This window comes from Zootoca vivipara, chromosome 5, assembly GCF_965207765.1.
Source record: "Zootoca vivipara chromosome 5, rZooViv2.hap1.1, whole genome shotgun sequence".
Lineage (NCBI taxonomy): Eukaryota > Metazoa > Chordata > Lepidosauria > Squamata > Lacertidae > Zootoca > Zootoca vivipara.
Genome location: NC_142588.1, coordinates 46,608,069 through 46,632,576, shown reverse-complemented (window position 1 = coordinate 46,632,576; position 24,508 = coordinate 46,608,069). Strand labels below are relative to the sequence as shown.

At 44.4% G+C, this 24,508-nt stretch overlaps 1 long non-coding RNA gene across 1 annotated transcript in view; it reads right to left on the bottom strand.

Moving 5' to 3' along the window:
- The window catches only part of LOC118096462 (uncharacterized), a 72,827-nt gene that overhangs the window by 29,153 nt on the left and 19,166 nt on the right, over window positions 1–24,508 (bottom strand). The window lies entirely within an intron of this gene.

Here is a 24,508-nt window from a genome sequence, read left to right as displayed (position 1 = left end):
GCCAGCTTTAAGAGCCCCCACCCATGCACCTTCCTGCCCAACTTTACCTAGAACAGAGGTGTCCCAAGGGAGCACAGACCGGGTGGACACAGCTGGTTCAAGTCCCTGCGAGAGCCCTAGAGTCAGGGGAGGAAGGATCAACAGTGCTGCCAAGGCAGCCGGAGGGGAGCTGGGCGAGGGAGAGGAAACCCACTATGGCCAGCCATTGGGAGCCAAGCTGGGTGAAGAAGTGGGTGGTGGCAATGGCCATCAGATGCTCTAAGACAGGGGTACGCAACTTAAGGCCCAGGGGCCAGATGTGGCCCAATCACCTTCTCAATCTGCCCCGCAGGTGGTCCGAGCAGAGCACCCACTTCAGTGAAGAGCAAATTCTGAGGAAAAAGAATGTGAAAGCTTCTGTTTCAATATTACCTGTGCTTAATGGGGTATGTTTCCACAATGCAAAGCCGCATTAGAGCATGGGTAGGCAAACTAAGGACTGGTGGCCGGATCCAGCCCAATCACCTTCTAAATCCGGCCCGCGGACAGTCTGGGAATCAGCGTGTTTTTACATGAGTAGAATGCGTGCTTTTATTTAAAATGCATCTCTGGGTTATTTGTGGGGCCTGCCTGGTGTTTTTACATGAGTAGAATATGTATTTTATTTAAAATGCATCTCTGGGTTATTTGTGGGGCATAGGAATTCATTCATTCCCCCCCCCAAATATTCCGGCCCACCACATGGTCTGAGGGATGGTGGACTGTCCCACGCCTGAAAAAGGTTGCTGACCGCTGCTCTAAGCGCACCCCAGAGAAAAAGGGAAGCAGCACTGGCTGGCTGGCAGATGAAGCAGGACATCTCAGAACAAGCTTCCTGGCTCCTCCCTCAGGACCATCTGGCCCTGCAATGGAGGGGAGGGGAGGCAGTGGGAGAGGGAGAAGCACATATCAGGGTGGACTGGCCAGCCCAGTGTGGCTGCTCCAAGGCTTGATCGTTTTAGCAGTCCTCTTTTCTAGAGAATCCCAACTAACAGCAATACAAATCATGAGACCACCCGCCCCCATTTTGTTTAACCCTAAACTCAATTATAGTATCCTTACGAGTAATTTGATTTATTATATTTCTATGCCACTTGTTATTCAAGTGAATCCCAATGAAGCTTACAAACAATAAATAACAATGATATGATAGAACATAATAGAACATCACAAATAAAAAAATTAATCATACAGAATAACAAATCATCAGTGAGTTTCAATCTATAAAACACTGTTAACAAAGCAACAACTAAAAAAACACCAAAGAACAAAACTAAAACAAGTCATATTATACAATTAACAAATCAATACAGCATTTATAATCTATAAAAGCATATTAATAACGTTAAGAAAATAGCAACCGAAATATAAACTAAGCACTGTTAAGATCATACACACACGACCACTGACTTACAGGGTGAACCTTATGAGAGAACCACTTCACCAGATGCCTCTACAGGCAGATCAGTACAATAATTTATTTTATATCAGGACATACTGAATTAGAGTCATGTACTTGCCTGAACAGGGTAAAAACTTGATGAAGAGAATTTCATTATTAGTACAAACGTGACTACGGTAGCACAAGAAATGGGCCTAAGGAGAAGGACAGACCCATTCGGGCTGTTACCAATCCTATACTGTACGCACACCAAGTACAAAATTAACTCTTGAGAAGTGATCCTGATATTCCTTTTAGTTTGTCCCCAAACAGAAGCACGTTGGAACTGAAAAAGGTTCTAACATACTTTATTTCCTCCTTGGAAAGTTGTGGAGAAATTTAGGAAATTCTGCAGCTAGTTCTATAGGATTCCTTTTACAATGTTCTGATCACTGAGACCAGCACAGAGCTCAACCACCTTCCCAGAATTCACTGGGGAATAGTGACAAAGGATATGCTCAGAACATTATGCTGAGGGGCAGCTGGTCTACTGAACTCTCTGGCTCCCCAAGGGTCAGCATCCCTTAACTAAAGGTCAAGTGCAGGGGTGGGAATCTCAGTTGGGGGGGATGTGGCCCCCAAGTCCTCTCTATCTGGCCCTCAGAACTTTCCCCAGGCCACCTGCTCTCCTCAGGCCACACTCCTCACTGCCCCCCCCAAGTGTTTCTGCCTGGCTGAAACGTGTCCTTGAATAATGCCTCTTGGTGCTGCTGTGTAACCAGCCAATAAAGGATTGTCAAGGGGAAAGAGTTGTGTTTTTTTTAAATGCCTGGACATATTAGTCATGCTAAGCATACACACCCCATTGTTAGCTCCCTTTCCCCTTTTGTAGCTTTGTTTGAGGAATTGTTTTAAAAATAATTTTAAATAAAAAAACACTCACCCACTGAGATAATTTTCTCCACTTCACTCCAGCTTCTCCAGGTCCCTTTTATTTTCCTCACACATATGCAAACAAATATTCTGCCAGCAAAGTCACAACATACATATATTTGCAGTTTGCTCCCCACCCAGAGACACACAACTTCCTCTCTAGAAAATGGCCGCTCTAACCCTGAACAAAGTGGAAGAAAAGTACTGCAGCTGGGTTGGTTGGGGGAGTTAATTAGGACCGCCCTGTTAGAAAATGCTGCGATTCAATTGGCTGGAGGCACTGATGAGGCTGGCCCTTTCTGTGTGCTACACTGCTGTGTTCTGAAGACCTCCTGACACGCTAAGTGGGTGGAGTTATAGTATCTAGATTTAGATACATGCTCATTCCAAACAGTACAGTAGGTAGAATTTCTCTGTGAGGAAACGTAGCTTTTCTCAAATTTTGTCCAGAGTTCTGCAAAGCTGTGTTACCCAAAGAAAGAAAAAAATGTAATGGTATGGTAGGCAAGCATGCACAATGTATGATATCCATTGAGCTGCGCCCATGGGAATTAAATACAGTATTCAAGCGGCGGTCCCGGGCCTCCCTCCCTCTACTTTCCTTCCAAGGGTTTCCAAGGGTTAAATCAGTAGCGGCCTGCAGGACAGCATTGCTTTCCTAGCTTCCAAACACCGCGTGTTGCTATAGGTTACCAAGACGGGAAAGGGCATGGGAGTGGGCAGCTTGGTGCAATGCAGACACAGCAGCTCCTCGCTGCCTCGCCCATCCCCCTTCTCGGTCACTACAGTAGAGATGTGAGTCGTGTGAAGCTAGATAAGCAGCGGCAACCTGCCCGCGCGGCACTGCCAGCGGGCTAAGTACTTGTCATGTGAATCCCTCTTCTGCCCCTTAGCACCTTCCTTTGAGCTGCAGTCTGTCAGCAAGAGTTAAATATGCTGCTCCTTTAATGCTGATGGAGAGATAAGAACTCTCTGATAAGAGCGAAAGCCTTAAGGATGACAAACAAAGACTTCTCCCATCAGAGGAGATCAGGAGATCAGCAGCAAAGTTTTTCAAAGTTAAAAAGCTGCTGCTCTGGCTGGCTCTCCCTTGCTTCCTCTACCAATAATCAATCTCTCTCCCTAAAAAAAAAATGTTTAAAAATTATTTGCTGCAAGGATTCCAGCAAAGCTAAAGTGAAGGGTTCTGCTACTGCAAAAAGTTTGAAAACTAGGGAGGTAAGGAATTGTTGAAGTGTGGCTGTGATTATTCTCCTCCTGACACAGGGGTAGGACCTAGCAAGGCAGTGATTGCTCATTGGATGCATATGAGGGTGCCCACTTCCAGCTAAGCCATCCAAGAGACTGAAAATGGACTGGTTGTCTCCTGCCATGATGGGTAGGACTCAAACCAATGGCTTCAGGTTACAAAAAAGGAAATTCTGACTACTAAACATCATGAGAAAGAACTTTTTGATAAAATAAAAAAATTCCTTCCAGCAGCACCTTAGAGACCAACTTTCTGATAGTAAGAGCAGTTCAACAGTGGAACGGTGGTCGTGGACTCTTCATCACTGGAGGTTATTAAGCAGAGATTGGATGGTCATCTGTCATGGATGCTTTAGCTGAGATTCCTGCATTGCAGGTGGTTAGACTAGATGACTCTTGAGATCCCTTCCAACACTACAATTCTATGATTCTATGACTCCCAAGAGACACTGAGTGATTTGATGAAAGGGGACAGAGAAAGCATATACAGTGGTGCCTCGCTAGACGAATGCCCTGCTAGGCGAAAATTTCGCTTAATGAAAGGATTTTCTGATCGGAGGTTGCCTCGCTATACGACGAGGTTTTCTATGGCCACCGCTTCGTCGTGCGAAGCTGATCTTCCTTTGCCTTCTTCCCTTGCTGCAGCTGGTTCTCCTTTGTGTTCCATTGGTCTCTGCCCCAGCAGAGGTTCGGACAAGCTGCAAGTGCTTCCCCGAACCCCGGGATCTGTGCAGGCTCAGCAGCAGGGGAAGAGGAACGATTTCGTTCCTCTCCCCCTGCCGCAGACAGCTTCATCTGATCCCCGCTGTGTCGGGCGGGGTGAGGGGAAAGCGGAGTCCGCTTCTCCCTCCCCCCACCCCACAGAGCCGGCATTAGGCGGCAACGGCGCCTTCTCGGCAATGGCAAGCGGGCGGGCTAGGTGTCCCCCGCTTGCCTTTGCCGAGGAAGCCTAAGCGCAGGTGGGATGGAGGAACTTTTCTCCGCTTCCCCCCATCCTGCCCGACACATCGGGGATCATGCGGGGCTTCTCAAGCCACCTACGATCCCCGCTGTGTGACAGGCGGTATGAGGGGGGGAAGTGGAGGATCTTTTGTCCGCTTCCCCCCATCCTGCCCGACACATCAGGGATCGTACGGGGCTTGTCAAGCCCCCTACGCATAGCTGCCAAGTCTCCCGTTTTCCCCGGGAAAACCCCTTTTTTACTTACCTTTTCCCGGTGGTCCCCCGTATCACTTCGTCTCCCGTTTTTCTCCATTATTTTCTCCTGCCGGCGGCCATTTTTTCCTGATTTGCCCTTCTATGGGCACCAAAAATGGCCGCCGCCAGCTTCAAAAGCCGCATGTACGCATGTTCGGAAGTGCATAGACGTCCCTTCCGGTGCTGGCGGCGGCCATTTTGGTGCCCATAGATGGGCGGAGCGACACCGGAAGTTGCGTCGGAGCACTTCCTGACATGCGCACAAGCGATTTTCGAAGGCGGCGGCGGCCATTTTGGGTGCCTATAGAAGGGCAAATCGACACTGGAAGTTACATCGACGCAACTTCCGGTGTCAAATGGCTGCTGGTCCCGGATTCTGCAGTCCGGAACTTGGAAGGTAAGCCCCTACAATCCCCGCTGTGTGACAGGCGGGATGGGGGGGAAGCGGAGGATCTTTCTTCCGCTTCCCCCCATCCCGTCTGTCACACAGCGGTGATCGTAGGGGGCTTCTCAAGATCCCCGCTGTGTGACAGGCGGGATGGGGGGGGGAAGCGGAGGATCGGCGGGCGCTGCTTGGGGAAGGCAGGCGGGCAGGTGGCAACAGCCCGTGGAAGCTCCGGGGCTGTTGCCATCTCCCTGCCTGCTTCCCCGAGCTGAAGCGCCCAGGGGAAGAAGCCGAATTGCGGCGCAGGGGGGGGGCTTTTGCCATTTACCTTCCTTAGCTCGGGGAATTCCTCCCCTTCTTCCCGCCACCGCCAAGCCAGTCCCTGAGCCGAATTGCGGCATGGCGGGGGCTTTTCGCCGTTTGCCTCCCCCTCGCAGCGCCGCAATTCGGCTCTGTCCCCTGGCCGCTTCGGCTCGGGGGAGCAGGCAGGGAGATGGCAACAGCCCAGGAAGCTGCGGGCTGTTGCCGTCTCCCTGCCTGCTTCCCCGAGCCATAGTGCATTGGGGGACAGAGCCGAAGATCGGCGGGCACTGTTTGCCGGGGTTGACAAGCCCCGCAAGCAGCGCCCGCCAATCTTTGTGTGACAGGCGGGGCGGGGGAAAGGCGGAGGAACGATCCTCCACTTTTCCCCCACCCCCGCTTGTCACACAACACAGATCCGAAAATCGGTGGGCGCTGTTTGCCGGGGTTGACAAGCCCCGGCAAGCAGCGCCCTCCGATCTTCGTGTGACAGGTGGTGGGGAAGGCAGGCAGGCAAGAGAGCAAGCGCCTGCCTGCCTGCCTTCCCCGCCGCCAGTCCCCTGGAGCCCATAGGAACACATTGATTAAGTTTCAATACATTCCTATGGAAAACCGGGACTCGCTAGACGAAAAATTCGTTACATGAATTGACCCGTGGAACGAATTAATTTCGTCTAGCGAGGCACCACTGTACTGTATTGGCTGGGGGCTGACATGTAAGGCAGCTTCTTTGTAATGAAAGCACCAGGTGAGCCTCCCTGAGAAGGGCTTTCCACAAATGGGGAGCCACTGCAGAAAAGCCCTATTCTTCAGGCTTTGAAGATTTTGGAATTCCAGGATTTTGGGGAGGACTAAATTCAATTGTAGAAAGAGATGAGCTGGTGTTTGCCACTTTTCTATTTCAAAAGAAAGCAGTGGGGAAGGACTGTGTAGGGTACTGCTGTGTATATTAAAATTTGCAATGTACAAATTTTAATAAAGAAGTGAATGAGTGAATGAATGAATACATCATTTACAGAAAGGGGCACAGTCTCTACTATTTCCAGGGAGATATGGGGGACGACTCAGGCAGGGGGAGTGGAAAATATCTGCCAGTCAGTGCAGCTAAAGAGTGTGACCTGTGACCTTCCAGATGTTGTTGGACTATAACTCTCATCATTCCTGACCGTTGCCCATACCGGCTAAGGCTGATGGGAGTTGAAAACCAACAATATCTGGGGGTTATGGGTTCCTCATTCCTGGTGTAAATACTGAGCTAAATGGACTAATGGTCTGACTCGATATAAGGCAGCTTCCCATATTCCTATGAATAAAGAGGCATTAGAGTTCTTCTGTACAGTAGACATAATATAAATTAAATAATGCTAAATTACCTAAATTGCACAAAATTGCAAGAGCATGGGACAGGTTCTGCAACCCTATGCACAGATACCTGAGCATTTGTCCCATTGGACTCAGTGGCATTTATTGCTGAGTTGCACTATCTGTGGCTCATTAACTGTAATGTCAAAGGCACAGCCACTATCGCAAACACAAGCCTATAGCTTCAAACACTTAACAACAAACACAACTGAGGCTTATTTTATCAGTGTGATATACTGTGATTTGAATGCCAGGAAAATGCAGCATACCTGAATTCTCCTTTGAGAGAATACAAGCAGCAAGCTGTACACTGCTTTACAAAAAAGTATACAAAATCCTCCTACGGTATTACACAGGATAGGGACATACATTCAGGATCTTTTAATGTGGATTAGTTAACAATTTAACCATCTTGTTTTACAAGATTGGGGTGGTTGAACAAGGTAAAGGGGTAGATTGATTCCTATCCTTCCAGTGCATGCTCTTGGGATTCTAATTCATTCTAGAAATTGTAACTAATGAAAATGTAGGAATTTTATCCAGATTCATTACAGTGAAGTAAAATGATACGATGATGTGTAGGTCGCATTGGTCTCTTCTCTGTCCCATAATATGGCAATGTTGTGTTTTAAATCCAGCAAGTCTCAAATTACCAGATATATTTTATTCAGTACTAGTGTATTTCAGCCCGTTCAATAACGGGCTCTAGAACATCCTGGGGTTCGGAGAAGCGCTTGCGCAGCGCTTCTCCGAACCCTGGGACCTGTCATTGCTGTCGGCGGCAAGGGGACAGGAACGGAGGAGGAGAAAGCGCTGCTTTCTCCTCCTCCGTTCCTCTCCCGCAGCCGCCGACAGCAAGGACACCTCCCAGGGTTCGGAGAAGCGCTTGCACAGCGCTTCTCCGAACCCTGGGACCTGTCATTGTTGTCGGCGGCAGGGGGACAGGAACGGAGGAGGAGAAAGCGCTGCTTTCTCCTCCTCCGTTCCTCTCCCGCAGCCGCCGACAGGAAGCAGAACTCCCAGGGTTCGGAGAAGCGCTTGCGCAGCGCTTCTTCGAACCCTGGGACCTGTCCTTGCTGTCAGCGGCAGGGGGACAGGAACGAAGGAGGAGAAAGCGCTGCTTTCTCCTCCTCCGTTCCTCTCCTGCAGCCACCGACAGGAAGCAGACATCCCAGAGTTTGGAGAAGCGCTTGCACAGCGCTTCTCTGAACCCTGGGACCTGTCCTTGCTATCGGCGGCAGGGGGACAGGAACGAAGGAGGAGAAAGCGCTGCTTTCTCCTCCTCCGTTCCTCTCCCGCAGCCGCCGACAGGAAGCAGACATCCCATGGTTCGGAGAAGCGCTTGCGCAGCGCTTCTCCGAACCCTGGGACCCGTCCTTGCTGTCGGCGGCAGGGGGACAGGAACGGAGGAGGAGAAAGCGCTGCTTTCTCCTTCTCCGTTCCTCTCCCGCAGCCGCCGACAGGAAGCAGACATCCCAGGGTTCGGAGAAGCGCTTGCGCAGCGCTTCTCCGAACCCTGGGACCCGTCCTTGCTGTCGGCGGCAGGGGGACAGGAACGGAGGAGGAGAAAGCGGCGCTTTCTCCTCCTTCCTTCCTCTCCCCCAGCCGCCGACAGGAAGGACGCGCGCACTCTCCCCCCCCCGCCTCCTCCAACCGCCGCTCCTCACGGCCAGGGAGGGTTGTGAGGAGGCCTTCGCCGGCCTCCACCCCGGCGGGAGCGGCGGTTGGAGGAGGCAGAGTGGGGGGAGAGTGCGCGCGCGCAGTCTCTGCTGTCCAATCCCTGTATCCCTGGGGCACATGCGCAGTGACCCAGGGACACACGGGACATCTGGACGCAGGGACAACATGGACATTATTATATAGGATTCTTTAGTCTGTCCAATTAAGCTAGACTCCGGTGGGCCTGGGATTTATGTCATTCTCCTTCTGGTTTTATCCAGAGCATCCATCAGCCTGCAGACCCACCAGTATGTTATATCATGCAAGGCCATGGCACACCGGAGTACGGTACACTGAGGCATTCAGGTGATCTTTAATAAAAACGACAGAGCAGCTCAGCTAATTGAAATCGCCAGGCAATTGCTATTGTCCATTCAGCTGCAAACAGAACAAGAGGAAGTATTATGCCTGTAAGTTACTGGCCAGAATTCAAGTTATTGTTGTCTGATGGATTTTCCATTTGTAACTGAGAATGTGTTTGTTGTTTCATTTAATGAAACACGTTGTGTTACAATAGGCAGCATTTATGAAGGTAGTGTTCTAAACATTTTCTGTTATTGTAGTCTATAGGCCTGCCCATTCCTTTCTCCTAATTGTGACTGAACACCCTAAAAACGACATACAGACCTGGAAGATTCACTTAGAAACAGGTTCAGAGCCAAAAAATCAGGGATACTGGGGTGTGTGTGTGTGTGTGTGTGTGTGTGTGTGGAGCTCCTGGCAGTCAGGGTGTTGCATACTCTACAGTTTGTGTAATCCTGTTCAGGCTGCTCCATCAGGGCAAATAGGGTGTTGCCCCCCAACCTCAGTCTGCCTTCAGCCAGCTGCTACCAGCCTACCTTCTTACTTACAACCATTCCAGAGGCCGGCACTGGCTGTCAGCTTCATCCTCCTTAGTCTGAGTGTTGCCCTTGTAGAACTTAGCAGGGAAGAGCATGAAGGCAAAACTAGAATGTGTTGGCTCTGCCTTTATTGACTTTGGCTTCACCTACTGTTTGGGCTCATTGGTCTTCTGCCTCACTAGTTCCAATGGGCACCAACCACCACACGGCACTGGCACTTTACTGCTGCTCTCCATGTTCTGTGGCCACACAAGGGGCTATGTCCAAAATAGTGAGAAATCCAGGAAATATACCCACTTTCCTAGGAGGTGTGAGTGTCTGTGGGCATACAAATGAGGTATATAAGCTATTTGAGGAAGAGTTGTTACCCAAAATTTGTTGGGGAATTGTAGCTACGAATACTTTGAAAAAAGAAATTATAATCAACAATATCCTTAGATTGTTGCATTTTTGTCTGGCTCTTTTTGTTGTGCCCAGTTAGTCGATACAGAGCAGCTGCATTCTGTCTCCCTCCCTATTTCTTTCTCCAAAAAAAAAGAGACACTTGTTTGATTGTTCTTCACATCTGACTGCACACGTACCATCCAGCTGCTCCTCAGGCATGGCAAGAGGAATCCAAATGGAATTGGCCATACCTCCCACCTGCCCCCCATCTTATCAAACTTCTCTTGAGAAAGGCTATGTGTTGTGTGTGAGAATTCAAGGGATGGGAGAGAGCTGAAGTCTGAGGTCAAGATTTCCCATTCGGTCTAAGTTGATGTGTATCCATATCCCTGTCCATGAGCTCTGTGTGTGCAACAGTGAACTGTTGCAATCTACCTACCTGGGCTGTTGTAGAATGAGTGAGAAGAAAATAATTGTCATCTACACTGAGCCTTGGCTACAGGTCCAGCAATCAATCTACTTACATAAATGTTCATGTCTCCCTCAGCTACAATGGCTAATAAATTCTGACAACTGTATTGAAGATGAGGGTTTTTTCCCCCTCCTGGGAAATAATAAACTACTGCATTCTGACTGCCATGCAGCCGTCTTGACCTCATTTATTAGACTACCTACATTGACCTTTCACTATAGCTCAGCCAGACCTATCAAAGGAGCACACACATTCAGGAAAATGGGCAAAATTAATTCTTTGTGCAAATCCCCTGGAAATACTCTTCTGATAATGTTGCTATTTTATTAGGCAATTGAATGTTACTTTTAAACTCTTTTTTTAGTCACTCAGCTGAGTGTTTTTAGAAGGGCCTCTCATTTTAGGCACTGCAGTTTTGGGTCACCTTGTTTGTGAAATCTAAAAGACGCAAAGCACAATTTATACGCGCATGGTAAGAACGCTTTCACACACAGCGGAAATCATTTTATTGGGCATGGTTGAGTGCTTGTCTCATCAAGTGTGTAGCTCACTCAAAAGCTTCTGTCGTCCAAAAATTGTGGCACAAAGTTACTGCAAAATTACCTTATGGTTACTTTTCCATTTGGCAATTATCACATGAATCACAATACTGTAAATGAACAAGAATCAGCAACACAAGTACAAGTCCATTTTCATAACTGTTTTCTGCATTTAATAAAAATGGCAATTGAACATTCTTTCATCTTGGGTTTCTTTGAAATGTGATCATGTTATACAGAGGCCTTACTGGTTTATGCAGGCAAAGCAATTTGCTCAGGATTGGTTAGCACCATTGGAGCTGTGGGAGAATATTGGACAGGAGTCACCTAAGGAGCCCCATAAGCAGACGCCCTGAACGAAGACTTCTGCTTTTGCTATGGGGAAACCCCCACCCCCACCTCTGCAACCCCTGAATTTGGCTCTGGGCAGGTCTGAAGAACTCGCAAAACAGCACATGGTGGGGAAAGAGGGGAGATTGTTCCATCTGGCAAGCTGAAATGCTTGCACAGACAACAAGTTCATAATAGTGTGACATTGAATTCCACCCATTCATTATGTTTATTTTGCATGTGTTTGTATGAGTATACGGTATAGGCAAACATCAGCGATTCTCACCCTCTAGGGAGACCTGCTTGAGTGATTTACCATCAACAGCTATTTAAGTTGAAGTCGGGCACCCATTATCTTTAAAATATTTATATTTCAGCAGAAACAAACAGCTTTACTGTAAAGGCAATGTGAGCACATCAAGGTATTAAACTTACAACTCCAAAATGAACAGAAGGAAAATTGCTTTGCCATCCCATACCTAGAAATTTTGCTTTTATGAGAAGAGTGTCATTTATATTTTTCATTCAAGGACACATAATGTAAAGAACTAACATATTGGGCTGTGATAATGTGAAGTTCTTATACCAGGAAGAGCAAGATCTGCCACATTCTGCAAAGCTAACCAGAATCTGGAAGCTGCAATTACTGAAATGTGAAATGATAGAGGGTTAAGTGCAGTTACCTTCTTGTACCAAGTGGACAAACACAAATTCAGATGGTTGCATTCATATTTAAGAAGACCTACTGTATATTTTGCATCTGATCACCCTATTCTCCACAGATCTCTCCCTAACATTTTGTCATCTTCTTCCTTCTATAGCTAAACTTAATGTTAATAGTACATTTTATTAGATTTTATTAAAGTTTAAAAATTACAATAGTAGCGTGTAAGTATCTTGCCAATACTGTATAGTATGACAAATATCAGAAAATTGGGGTGTGACCCATTCTTTCATGGGCACTCCTATATCTATGGAAAGAGTTCAATGAGCTTTCTCTCTTCTAAAAGTCAAATGAGCTAGCTTTCTCTCTCCTCACCCATCTTGGCACATGTGGATCACAACATGCTGGCCATGTAGAAAGAGAGACTGCTGCAGTGCTCAAATTGCAGAGAATGGTGCCACTCCCTGCTGTTTCTAGAAGACTGAAGTTGGCCATAAAGTTGGGTGCAGTCAGGAAGTGGGGTGTGTACATTTCCATAAGGGTGTATAAGAAACTGCTGGATTTGTATGTGACTGTCCCTTGGGGTGATTCACAGTACTTCAGCCAACAGCCTTTTCACATATGAACCTTTTGGATTGACTCTGCTTACCCAGGCTGACTACAGTGGTACCTCGGGTTACAGATGCTTCAGGTTACAGATGCTTCAGGTTACAGACTCCGCTAACCCAGAAATAGTACCTTGGGTTAAGAACTTTGCTTTAGGATGAGAACAGAAATCACACGGCGGTGGCGCGGCGGCAGCAGGCAGCCCCATTAGCTAAAGTGGTACCTCAGGTTAAGAACAGTTTCAGGTTAAGAACGACCTCCAGAACGGATTAAGTTATTAACCCGAGGTACCACTGTATTGGGTCCTTCTAGGCAGGAAGATGTATGATCTAGCTGAGGCTTGTTCTAGCAACAAGGTCTTCCTAAGCTCTGGCATGGTTTTGTACCAGTAAATGCTAACATTTGCCATATTTCTGACATTTCTATATTATTTCCAGAATACGATCACTAATAGACACTTGTTTTCTTAACTAATGTTGGCCCTTGTAAAGCAAATGAAAAGCTATTATCATTCTAATTTAGGGTTGCCATATTTTGAAGAGCAAAAAAAGAGGACATATTTGCTGACTTCTACTTTTAATTATGGATCTCTATGGATCTCTCATTATGAAAAAGAGGACGTGTCCTGGAAAAAGAGGACATATGGCAACTCTATTGGCTGAGACATCTATTACAGTACTCACCTAATAGTGTGCTATCCCCCCCATACACACACACTTTAGGAAAAAAAACAGCAATTTACAATGTGTTTACTGAGGCTTGTAGAGATATCCCCCCAAAGTATTTGAAAATAGAGTTTCCTTCCAGCAAACACTGAGAATGAGGCCACAATGCACGATGCATGCCTGTCCCTTAGAAACCCAAGATTATTTGTTCTCCAACTGTTCTAAAGGTAATTAAGGAGCATTGCATGTTCCTCAATTAATGATTCCTGATTCAACGGGGGGATCTTTGATAATAATTTGTTTTAATCAGGGTAGAGACTGTGAAACGGGGGTGGAATCCTCTAAACAATTCAGTGAAGAGGAACAAGGAATTTTTAATCAAGCAAAAAAGCTCTAAAAGGTTTGAGGGACACATCCATCATAAATTAAGCTTCCTGTTTGTTTCTTTATTCAGATCTCATAAAACAGCATGATAATAATCTTCAACGGCCATTTTATCAACTGGAGGTAAAGTTTGTGGAAGGTGTGAATGATAAAAAGCCAGAAGTGGAGTTCAATAAATGACACACATTCTTGAAACCTCCTTTTTCAGTGTATCCCACTTCAGTCCTATGAGCCATCTCTGAATGTTATTCTGTGTAGAGAATGGCGAGCCTAACCCTTAAAGTTTACATGTTTGAGTTCTTAGCAGTTTCATCCTTTCGTTGCACTGTAGGATGTGAATAAGAGAAAGGTGAGGCTGTTAAGGTTCAACATACTATATGTGTTTGGCAAGTGCAGACCAGAGACTGAGCCTTTTCTGTCATGGTGCCCAATTTACAGAACATACTCCTCAGTAGCGGTTGCATGATACCACCATTATTATCTTTTTAGTGTTATATTAACTATAGAACAAGGTCAGGGGAGCCTTTGGCCTTCCAGTTACTGTTCAACTACAATTCCCATCTTTGGACATGCTGGCTAGGGTTGACGGGAGTTGTAGTTCAGTAACATCTGGAGAGCCAAAGTTTCCCCACCTATGCTCTAAAACAAGCCCTAGAACAGGCATCCCCAAACTGCGGCCCTCCAGATGTTTTGGCCTACAACTCCCATGATCCCCAGCTAACAGGACCAGTGGTCGGGGAAGATGGGAATTGTAGTCCAAAACGTCTGGAGGGCCAAAGTTTGGGGATGCCTGCCCTAGAACATCACCTCTAGGCTTCCATGGCAGTCAAACTGATGTGGAAATTACTTGCTGAAAGTAAAAAAAGGTTGAACAGCTTTAAATTTAAATTGTGTGACTTTGCTACACAAATGGCAAGCCCTAGAAGGACACAATTGGATAGGAGAGGTCCATGAAATTTTTAGAGCAACTGTAACTCATGAAGGGAAATCTAGGTAAGGTAATCTAGAGGTACAAAATGGGAAATAATATGACTCAATCTTAACTTACTCAACAGGTTGTTGTTGTTTTTACATGTGATTGGCTTAAAACCTATTAAGTATAATGGGTACAGGGGTTATTCTTAGAGTTTTTAAGTGTCAGGTGTAACTTCAGCCTGAACACAGCAGAGTTTGCGCAGGTTTTTCCGGAAGCTTCTGGCGGTAACTGAAATGACTAGACGTCTGGACGCAGAATAAACCAGGCATCCCCAAACTGCGGCCCTCCAGATGTTTTGGCCTACAACTCCCATCATCCCTAGCTAACAGGACGAGTGGTTGGGGAAGATGGGAATTGTAGTCCAAAACATCTGGAGGGCCGAAGTTTGGGGATGCCTGGAATAAACTATATACAGGATTTATTAAAATAAAATAAAAGCCAGAGTTTCTATGTACAAAGTTTAGAACTCAAAACACAAAGTAAAATAAATCCTTTCCTCTCTGTCTCTCTCAACCGATACAGCACTTTTCCTCCTACACTCACCACACTCACCACTGTGCTAGCTTTTTCTGATAACAGGTCTCCGTGCTGATCTCAACCAATGAAAACTCAGTTACTAAGGCAGAAGCAGACCTTGGCTTTCTGCCCAGTGTTAATTGCTTGTCCTAGAGCTGATTGTGTGAAGAAGCAATCTGATGGTTTCTCATGCTACCAAATTAGCAAAAATCTGAACAGTTATTGTGCCACTATACATCATCTTCCTGGAAAAAGTGATAAGTGGGGTACTGAAGGGTTCTGTCCTGGGCCCGTTGTTTTTCAACCTCTTTTTCAACAACTTGGATGAAGGAATTGAGGGGGTGTTCATCAAGTTGCAGATGACTGGGAGGGCCACAGAATACAGAACTGGGATTCAAGATGGCCTTAACAGATTGGAGAATTAGGGCAAAACTAACAAATGAAATTCAATAGGGACAAATGTAAGGTGCACTTAGGCAAGAAGAACCAACTGTGCAGTTATAAATGGAGGCTGCCTGGCTTGCCAGTATGAAAAGAATATGAAAAGAATCTAGGGGTCTTAGTGTACCATAAGCTTAACATGACTCAATAGTGTGATGCAGCAGCAAAAAAAAGTGAATGCTATAATAGACTGCAGCAATAGAAGTATAGCATTCCAATCAAGGAAAGTAACAGTACTGCTCTAGTCTGCCTTGGTCAGGCAACACCTGTACAGTTCTTGGTACCACAATTTAAGAAGAATATTGACAAGCTGGAGCGTGTGCAGAGGAGGGTAACCAAGATGATCAAGGGTCAGTCTGGAAACCAAGCCTTATGTGGAACGGTTGAGGGAGTTGAGTATGTTTAGCCAGAAAAAGAAGAGACTGAGAGGAGATATGATAGCCATCTTCAAATCTCTCAAGGGCTGTCATATGGAAGCTGGAGCAAGATTGTTTTCTCCTGCTGCGGAGGGTAGAACTTGAACCAATGGCTCCAAGTTACAAGAAAGGAGATTTCAACTATCAAGAAGAACTTTCTGACAGTACGAACTGTTTGAAGTGGAACGGGCTCGCTTGGAATGTGGTGGACTCTCAGTCATTTGAGGTTTTTAAGCAGAGTTTGGATGGTATGGTCAACTGTCATGGAAGCTTTAGTTGAGATTCCTGCATCGCAGGGGGTTGGGGACTAGATGGCCATTGGGGTCCCTTACAACTCTACAATTCTATTATTCTATATGCCTTTTACTCTGAGGTACTCTGGTACTTCCCACACTCCCCTGAACCACCTTTCCATTTTATTCAAGCTGTGTGTTGGTTCTTTATTGGGAATTTCATTCAATGCCCCCTTTATCTCCACTGCCACCAAAGATAATCCTTATTGGAACACTTCATCCCTAAAGTAGCCAACGATGAGGTATATGGTGTAATACAACTGATTTATTAAAACTAAACACATGTTTCAACATAACTCTGTACATATGGTTTCAAAGGTTCCAGTTTCTTATTTATTACCTTATTGCAGTCATATCAGTGGCTACCATACTGCTGTTCCTATAATATTAATCAACCCTGCTTCCCTTCCACCACTGTCACACTCCACTCTCCACACTCAACTTCATCTTCTGAACTCCTGACTCAGGCTGACCCTCAACTCTCTCACTACTCACCTTCAAACCCACTTTCAAACTCTCAGCCATTTATCACTCACTTCTCATGCTCTCCCTATCTCACATTACCATAATTCTGCTATTATACTTACCATAATAACAGTATACCTTAACTACTTTAATATATGTGGATATATAATATTATATACATTTAACACCAGAACATCATAAGGTTCTCTATAAAGATCTGTATTTTTAAAATGCTGCAATATTTTTTTTGGTGAGGAAAATTTGTCCCAGTACATGACTTGGCATTTATTCAAGGGTGATCATTTTCTGTCCTTGGGGAATATATGCTCTGATCTTACAGGGCACTTATCCATCCAGCTCAGAGCAATTTAAGAATCAGGGGGGAAACACACATTCCAACCACTCTGTTCTTTGTCTGTCTTGTTATTGCACAAAACAGCACGTTTTTATTTGCTGCAGTCTCAGAGAAAGGAGAACGTCACAGCTAGTATTAGGACCAGACACTTCCTTTAATCGTGATTTTTCTGATGTGCTGTTGCATTTTTCCTGAATGCTGTATTGTGCTACTCTGGCACAAAATGCACGACAATGCTGTGTGACAGAAGCAAGGCTAATGGAAAGGTTTCAGTTTCCTTTTTGTACTTCACTTTTTTTACCTGTTCTGCCTCATCTTGTCAAATCTGACAGGCGCTAATACCTGGCAGTTATTAATCATGTTGCATTACCTCCTGGCCTCATGTTGCATTACCTCCTGGCCATCTCAGATTAAGTACCAGCATTGTAGGTTGCTTTTCAGAAACTTCATTTGTTTGCACCCTTCTGTAGCCGTTGTTGTTGTTGTTGTTGTTGTTGTTTCTTCTTCTTCTTCTTCTTCTTCTTCTTCTTCTTCTTCTTCTTCTTCTTCTTCTTCTTCTTCTTCTTCTTCTTCTTCTTGTTGTCAAAAAAGAAGATTGTGTTCTTTCAATTTCCTGTAAATATTTCTAAACAGTTTCTCACATTCCCTTAATCAATATTTTAACATGTTACAACTCCAGAGGGCAATATGAGCTGACATGTATCCTCACTATTTCCACAAGGGAAAATGTCAGTTCCTGCAGATCTGGAGACTTGACTAGGAGCTGACAACTTTTCAGCCAGCCCTTAGCAGCTGTGCCTTTAACACCAGCTTGATTTACAGCAATTTGGAATCTTGTGCACAGTTCTGGTTTCCACATCTCAAGAAAGGACATCAAAGACCTGGAAAAGAGGTGTAAAAAAGCGGGCGGGTGGGGGAACCAAAATGATCAAGAGCTTTGGCCTCTTTCCATACAATGAAAGACTACAGTGGGGACTTTTTAGTTTAGATGACTTAAAGGAAGACATGGCTGAGGTTTATAACAGTATGCATAGTGTGGAGAAAATGGATAGAGAAAAATGTTTCATCTTCTCTCATAATACAGGAAATTTGAGTTGCTTATAAAATAAGCAGTGGATTCAACATATGCCACATCAAAAAGTATGTCTTTGCACAAAGCATATTTAATCTATGGACTTCATAGACAAAAAAATGTGTGGTGACTTAAAAGGGGATTAGACAGATTCATGGTGAATATGTCTTTCAATGTATTAAGCTATGAAAGATACCTCCACTTTCATAGGCCAGATACTTCTGAATACCAGTTCCTGAAGACATATGGGGGGGGGTAGTCATTATTTCTTGTGTATGGGATTTCCAGAGGTGTCTGGGTAGATACTATTGGAAACAAGGTGGGCCCTTTTTCTGATCCAGCAGGGCTCTCCTTGGGCTGTTAATTAGCAAAGTATCATGTTTAGCTTCATGCTGTGAAACACCTCACCTATTAATTTATGCATACAAAACAGCTATATTATATACAGCTGCAGGGCATTTGAGTTCTGCTTCCAGTTTGCCAACTTTTTTTTTACAGAGCTTTTATGCTTTTAACTGTTGTCTGACAAAGAGATGCAGGCAATGGGGACACTGGTCACCTGCAAAGTATTTTGCTTGTCACATCACAGTTAAAGGTACACCAGCCTTTCAGAGCTCTCTTATATGAGCTTGCATCAACCCTTCTTCAGGTCAGAACTGATCCTGAGCTTAAAGCTGAAACTAGGCTTGATTTACAGCTGTCATAAAACTGTCATTAAAAATTTGCATGTAGATGAAAAGTGCATCTAGAGCAAATGAGAAAACATCTTGGGGGAAAATATTCGTAGATGTTGTTAAGCAACAAGTCTGGATTTAAATTATAGCATCTGAACTGGTGCCATCAATTTTCAAAATAGGTTGGCACCAAATTAATTAAATAACTGCTGTCTGTGTATGAGCATATTCTGCATGAAACTGTGACAAGATGGAGCTTTGTACAGACAATTCTCCAAATGGAGGAGTGGGACATTTGCTGCACATTTTAGATTTGCCAAAACTTTACAGAAATCTTAATATTTAGCTTTAGTCATGCAATCCCAAACAGCAGTTTGTGTTTAATGGTAAAAGTAGGTCCAACACTTGAAAAATAGGACAGGTGCTTCTTTTGCCACCTGACTCCGAGAACTGGGGAGTGTAAAATTGAACTTATTCTCATGACTTCAAAACTCCAGTAGGCAGCTTGCTTATTTAAGTAGAACAGTATGCTGCCTCCCTTCTTCAGAGCTGTCTAACTGCAGTGCACTATGCTGTGGTGACAATCACTACAAAAAGTGCCAATTCTTGCAGAATCCTTTAAGTTGAATATTTCAACCATCAGTTTTATGACATTCAGAGTGATCACCTATACACATACTAGTGCTTCAGAAAGAGATATTTTCCTGATCTTTGAGCACTAGCTTTCAAACAGATGCACCACTATTCTGTTCCCCTAGGGGAACGTATCAGAAGGAGTCCCACACAGCAAAACACGTAACATCTGGAGAGAGCCCACTTTGACAAATAGCGCATTTAAGAGCTGCAGACATACTGCATGTATAAACAACCCTGGAAAGCAGGAATCAGAAAATAATATAGCAGAGACAACCACACTGTTTGGTTTAAATAATAAGAGTACCGGTATGTAGAGTATGTTATTATTATTTTTCCTTTGTTTATTACATTTATATCTCACCTTTATTCCAAGGAGCTCAGCGTGGCATACATGGTTCTCCCCCTTCCCTTCCCATTTTATCCTCACAACAACCCTAGGCTAAGTGAGGGTGACCCTTGTCTCCCAGATCCCAATCCAACACTCTAACCACTAAACAACACTGGCTCTAAAAAGCCCTCTCAAAATAAAAGTAACAAATCTTTATAGCGCTGAGAATTAGCTTTCAATTCTGCTTGAGGAAGACTTCTGGGTGACTGCAAAGCTTTCACCAGTGAAAGTTGTTCTAATAAAATATATAACCACTTTACATATTTTGGTTTATTTTATTTTATTTTGCAACTACTGTCTTACCTGCACATCAACCAGTGGCAAGTTCCTATTAATTCATGAAGCCGAAGTCTCGATTAAAACCATTGTTTTTTCTTCTAGAACCAGCCATGAATTTCTGTTCTCCATTTAATTATCTTCATGTCAGCAATATTTATAAGGTGCATAAAAAGGAGTATTGAATAAGCATATTTTAATACCTGTTTTCCGTATGGTATTAGTGTTCTACCAAATGTAGCACTAAATAAAATTTCCTCCTTGACTGGTACTTCCTTGCAACAGACAATAGAGCTAGTGCTAGAAATACAGTAGCATAATCTCATTGCTGTCACTTATTAAAATAATGATCTAAACCTCACCAACTCTTTAGGTTGATCTCCTCTGCCTTTTTCCAGCATGGAAAGGGATATTCAGGAGTTCAACTGTGCACTTATAAATCCTTCAAAACTGCTTAGTTACAAAGGAGAAGTCGTAGATGGAAGGATTGTGGATAATGTTTCCTTCACAGAGAATGAGCCTTTGTGTGGCCTAGAAGAATGGAAATGATAACTCTTTGGACAAGAAAGGTGGTTGTTTGGGGCAGTATTAAATTTAAATAATTGTGAGAGCAATTTCCACTCACAAAACAGGACTGACCTCCTCTTCCCCATATGTGCCATCCACAAATCTGCTCTAGTGGGGTGTGGGAACCCCTAGAACAGATTTGGGGGGCAGAGGGAGAAGAAGAGAACTTTCCATTTTACAAGGAGAAATCCTTGCATTGACAGAATGTTCACCTGAGCACAACATTGGATTCCATCCCATGTAATTTGGGAACACTGGTATCCCAAATCATACCAAATATTGGGGCGAAAGACCGGGCTCCCTCCACACACTTATCTGGCACTGCATGGCATCTTTCTGGCCTATATGGGGCTAGGATGCATGTATGACACTTGTCCTATGCATGTGCTAGCCCTATGCCTGAAGAAGGAGTGGGATTGCCCCTCTTGCACAACTTGACCCCAAAGGTCATGCCAGTCCCACTGTCTATGCATTGAGATTGGGTGTCTGCAAAGGGCAAACCTACACATGTAGGTCTCTATACAATTGGAACTCTGATAGCATGGCTTTTCCATCAAGTGAACATATATGCTCATACACCTTTATGTGCACAGACTTCCCTTTTGCAGATGTCCATTTTCAATGCATATTTTGAGGGCAGAGTGGCAGCTGTGAAATGCCGGGAATGAGGCTGAAAGGTGTGATCCAGCTCCCCCTGTACGAGTTAGCAATTCACACAGTTGTGTTATCATGTACTCAATGCATCTGTATTGACAGTACCTGCTTGCCCCTTCAGAACCTATCTTTCTCCATGTCCCCTTCTCTTTGTTATTGTTTTCTTTCTGTGCTGATCTTGGACTTTTTTACACAAAGCAAGAAGTCCAGTTGATGATCACTCATTCTGACATAGGATTGGAGCAGGAACATTGTAAGTGGATGCCCATAACATAGACCAAATTTATTATTACCCAATACGGAGGGATGGTGCTGGGAATTAATGGAGGTAAAATTAAGCACCAATAATAACAACAACAATTTGGGAATCCCTCTTGGACTTTTAACGGGAAAAAGAAATGAATGATTCTGAGACACTTTGACTTAAAATAAATATTGTGTAACAGAAAATTGAGAAGATGGATATTAACATGCACCGAATGTCTTAAATAATTTTTTTTATGTAACTGGCAGACAGAAGCCTAATGTTTTTCCCCCTGTGTTTTTTTCTCTTTTTTCTTATTTTTTCTCTCTCTTTCCTTTTTTCTTCTTGTTCCTTTTTTCTTTGGAGTCCTATGTTTGGGGGCTTTGTTAAGGTCCAGAGATTAAGTATTCATGGAGGTGGTAGATAGTTGTTAGAGGTGGGAGGCAGGGAAATGTTGGTCTCCCAGGTTGAGAGACTGGGAGGAAAAAGGAGGGATCTCAGGTAAGAGCGGGAATGGATTGATACCCTATAGGTGGTGGGGGCTAAGAATTGCCTCTGGGAGAGGACTCTCTATTCTACTTGTTTTGCCTGACCAGGGTGGGTGGGATGGGCTGACTGACTCCAGCTACAAAAGCTGAGGCTGCTGAAGAAGTTGAGGACCATATTGGTTGTTATTCCTGGAAGACCTGCTCCCTGCCTTGCTAAACTTTTTCCACAAGAATGGGCCTTTTCTGTGGTGGCTCCCCATTTGTGGAATGCTACTCCAAGAGAAGCTCAGCTGGCACCTTTGATGCATATATTTAGGCACCAGATGAAAACATTTTTCTATAACCAGGGCTTGGGCTGATTAACATTCTATGGCCTGTGAAATGTGCTTGTGGGAGGTTTTATTGGTTTGTTTTTGTTTTATTATGTATTTTGTATTCTCATTTTCTATTTTTATGTTGTGAACCTCCCTGTGATCTTCTGATGTAGGGCTGTATACAATTCTAATGAATACCGTAATAATAATAATGCCCAGAACAATTACTTCCTGTTACTTCACGGTGAGGCAGTACAGTATCTGGTTTTCTTTCCATTGATAGCCACTGCTCTCAGGAGAAGCAAGGCTGGTTTTGGAGAAGAAGCATTGCTCATTTTCTTATGCATGTTGCCACTCTCTCTTGGAAACCTCAAATTGCAAGAGGGCGGTATGTGTGTGTGTATACTTTTGCTGTTTGTAACCTCCTGATATCTGTCCTAGATAAATCACTACAAATTAACTTTAGAGCTTAGCACTGGGACTGACTAATCTTCGGACAAATAATATTTCTCTAATAATGAATGCAAGATGAGAATGCATTGTATTGTAAGGAAAGTGACAGGTCTGCCAAACCTCTACAGGCTCATGAGAGATTATTGTATACTGTGCTGACTAAGAAAAAGAAAAGACAGAATTGGGTTACTGTGCTGCAGCCATATAAATGTGCATGTAAAAGAACCATGTGGAACTAAGACAAGCACACCTTTCATGCCACCAAACCTCCTACTGCTTGAAGTGGTGCTTCTGAGAATATGAAAAGAGCCACTTCTGTTGAAAGCTATTAAGTATGGCTTGTCCAAGAACAGATGGGCTCCCTTTTATTATTTGTCTTACATACCGTATATAAAGCTATTAAGCCTGCAAGCCTATACCCTGTTTCTCATATTTTAAGACATACCCATAAAATAAACCATAGCAGGATTTTTAAGCATTCAAGGAATATAAGTCATACCCCGAAAATAAGACATAGTGATAGGCGCAGCAGCAATGCCGGCCGTGGCAGGAGGAGGAGGAAAAAAATAAGACATCCCTTGAAAATAAGCCATAGTGTGTTTTTTTGAGGAAAAAATAAATATAAGACATGTCTTATAATATGAGAAACACGGTACACAGTGGGGCTTACTCCTGTACTGACTAGACATGTACAGGATTACAATCTGCATCTTGGATGAATCGGCTCTTGGAATAACATTTTAAGATGGTGGTTTTTCAAAAGGTTATATATACTCTATTGTTGACAACACAGTTCTCACCCTGACATGCCTTCCTTGTTCCTAGAGGAGGCAATTCTAAAGTGAGCCAGGAGGTGAGAACCAGCAGTTCATCTTCCTCATCTTGGATCCAAGCAAGGTTGGAGGAACATGGTTGTGCTTCCCCTTCATTTTCACTGTGTACTGTATATTACTTTCATTTTTACAGCCGGGGGGAGGGGGAGGGGGAGTTCTGGGGCTGGAAATGGTATTGTTTATTCCCACAGACCATAGGATGGAAATGCCAATGCTACTATCAATCAACTCTCCAGGTACAGATCTATGTTAAAGTAGATTTATCTACCCCTCAGCCAAAAAAATAGTTTGAGAATCAGTAGTCCTTTAAGATGCTTTCCTAACTTGATACCATGTGGCAAGCATTAAAAATCAAGTTTCATTGTGGAGATCTACATTCAAATTTCTGATAGGCAATGGATGTGGGAGTTTTATGGTGAAGTTCTTGAACCATTTTGGATGGGGAAACTGTCAGGATCATGCCACTATCTAACTCAAACGTTCACCTCAGAGGAGGAGGCTCCTGACTGCTACTGCACAGAGCAGCTTCTGACTATTGGAAGCCATGAAGGGTGGTGTGTGGGGAGAGTGGTTATGACAATGTTCTACAGGATAAGGCACTACTCCACTACCATGCTCAAAATTACCCTCTCTGTCTCTCCAGAAGGCAAGCAGATCAAAGGGGAGGCCTGATGGCATGTAAAGGCCAGCAACTGGTACTTCAAGGTACCTTACAGAGTATTGTCTAGGCCTCTGACAAGATTTCATTTCTCTAGCCTGTTCTCTAGAGCTGTATTCCTACAAGACCACCAGCATCTCTCTCCATCAACTTAGTGCACAGGTAGCCATTGAGGTGCACTCCAGAAGGTGGAGGATTCCAACCCCCATCTATTTCAGCCAGCATGTCAGTAGTCAGAAATGATGGGGATTGTATTGCCACACAACTGTAGGGCACCACGTTGGCTACCCCTGGTCCAGTGCTCAGACTTTTGACAAAAGTATTGCCACAAGGTGAGCTTTAGAAAACATATTTGTATAA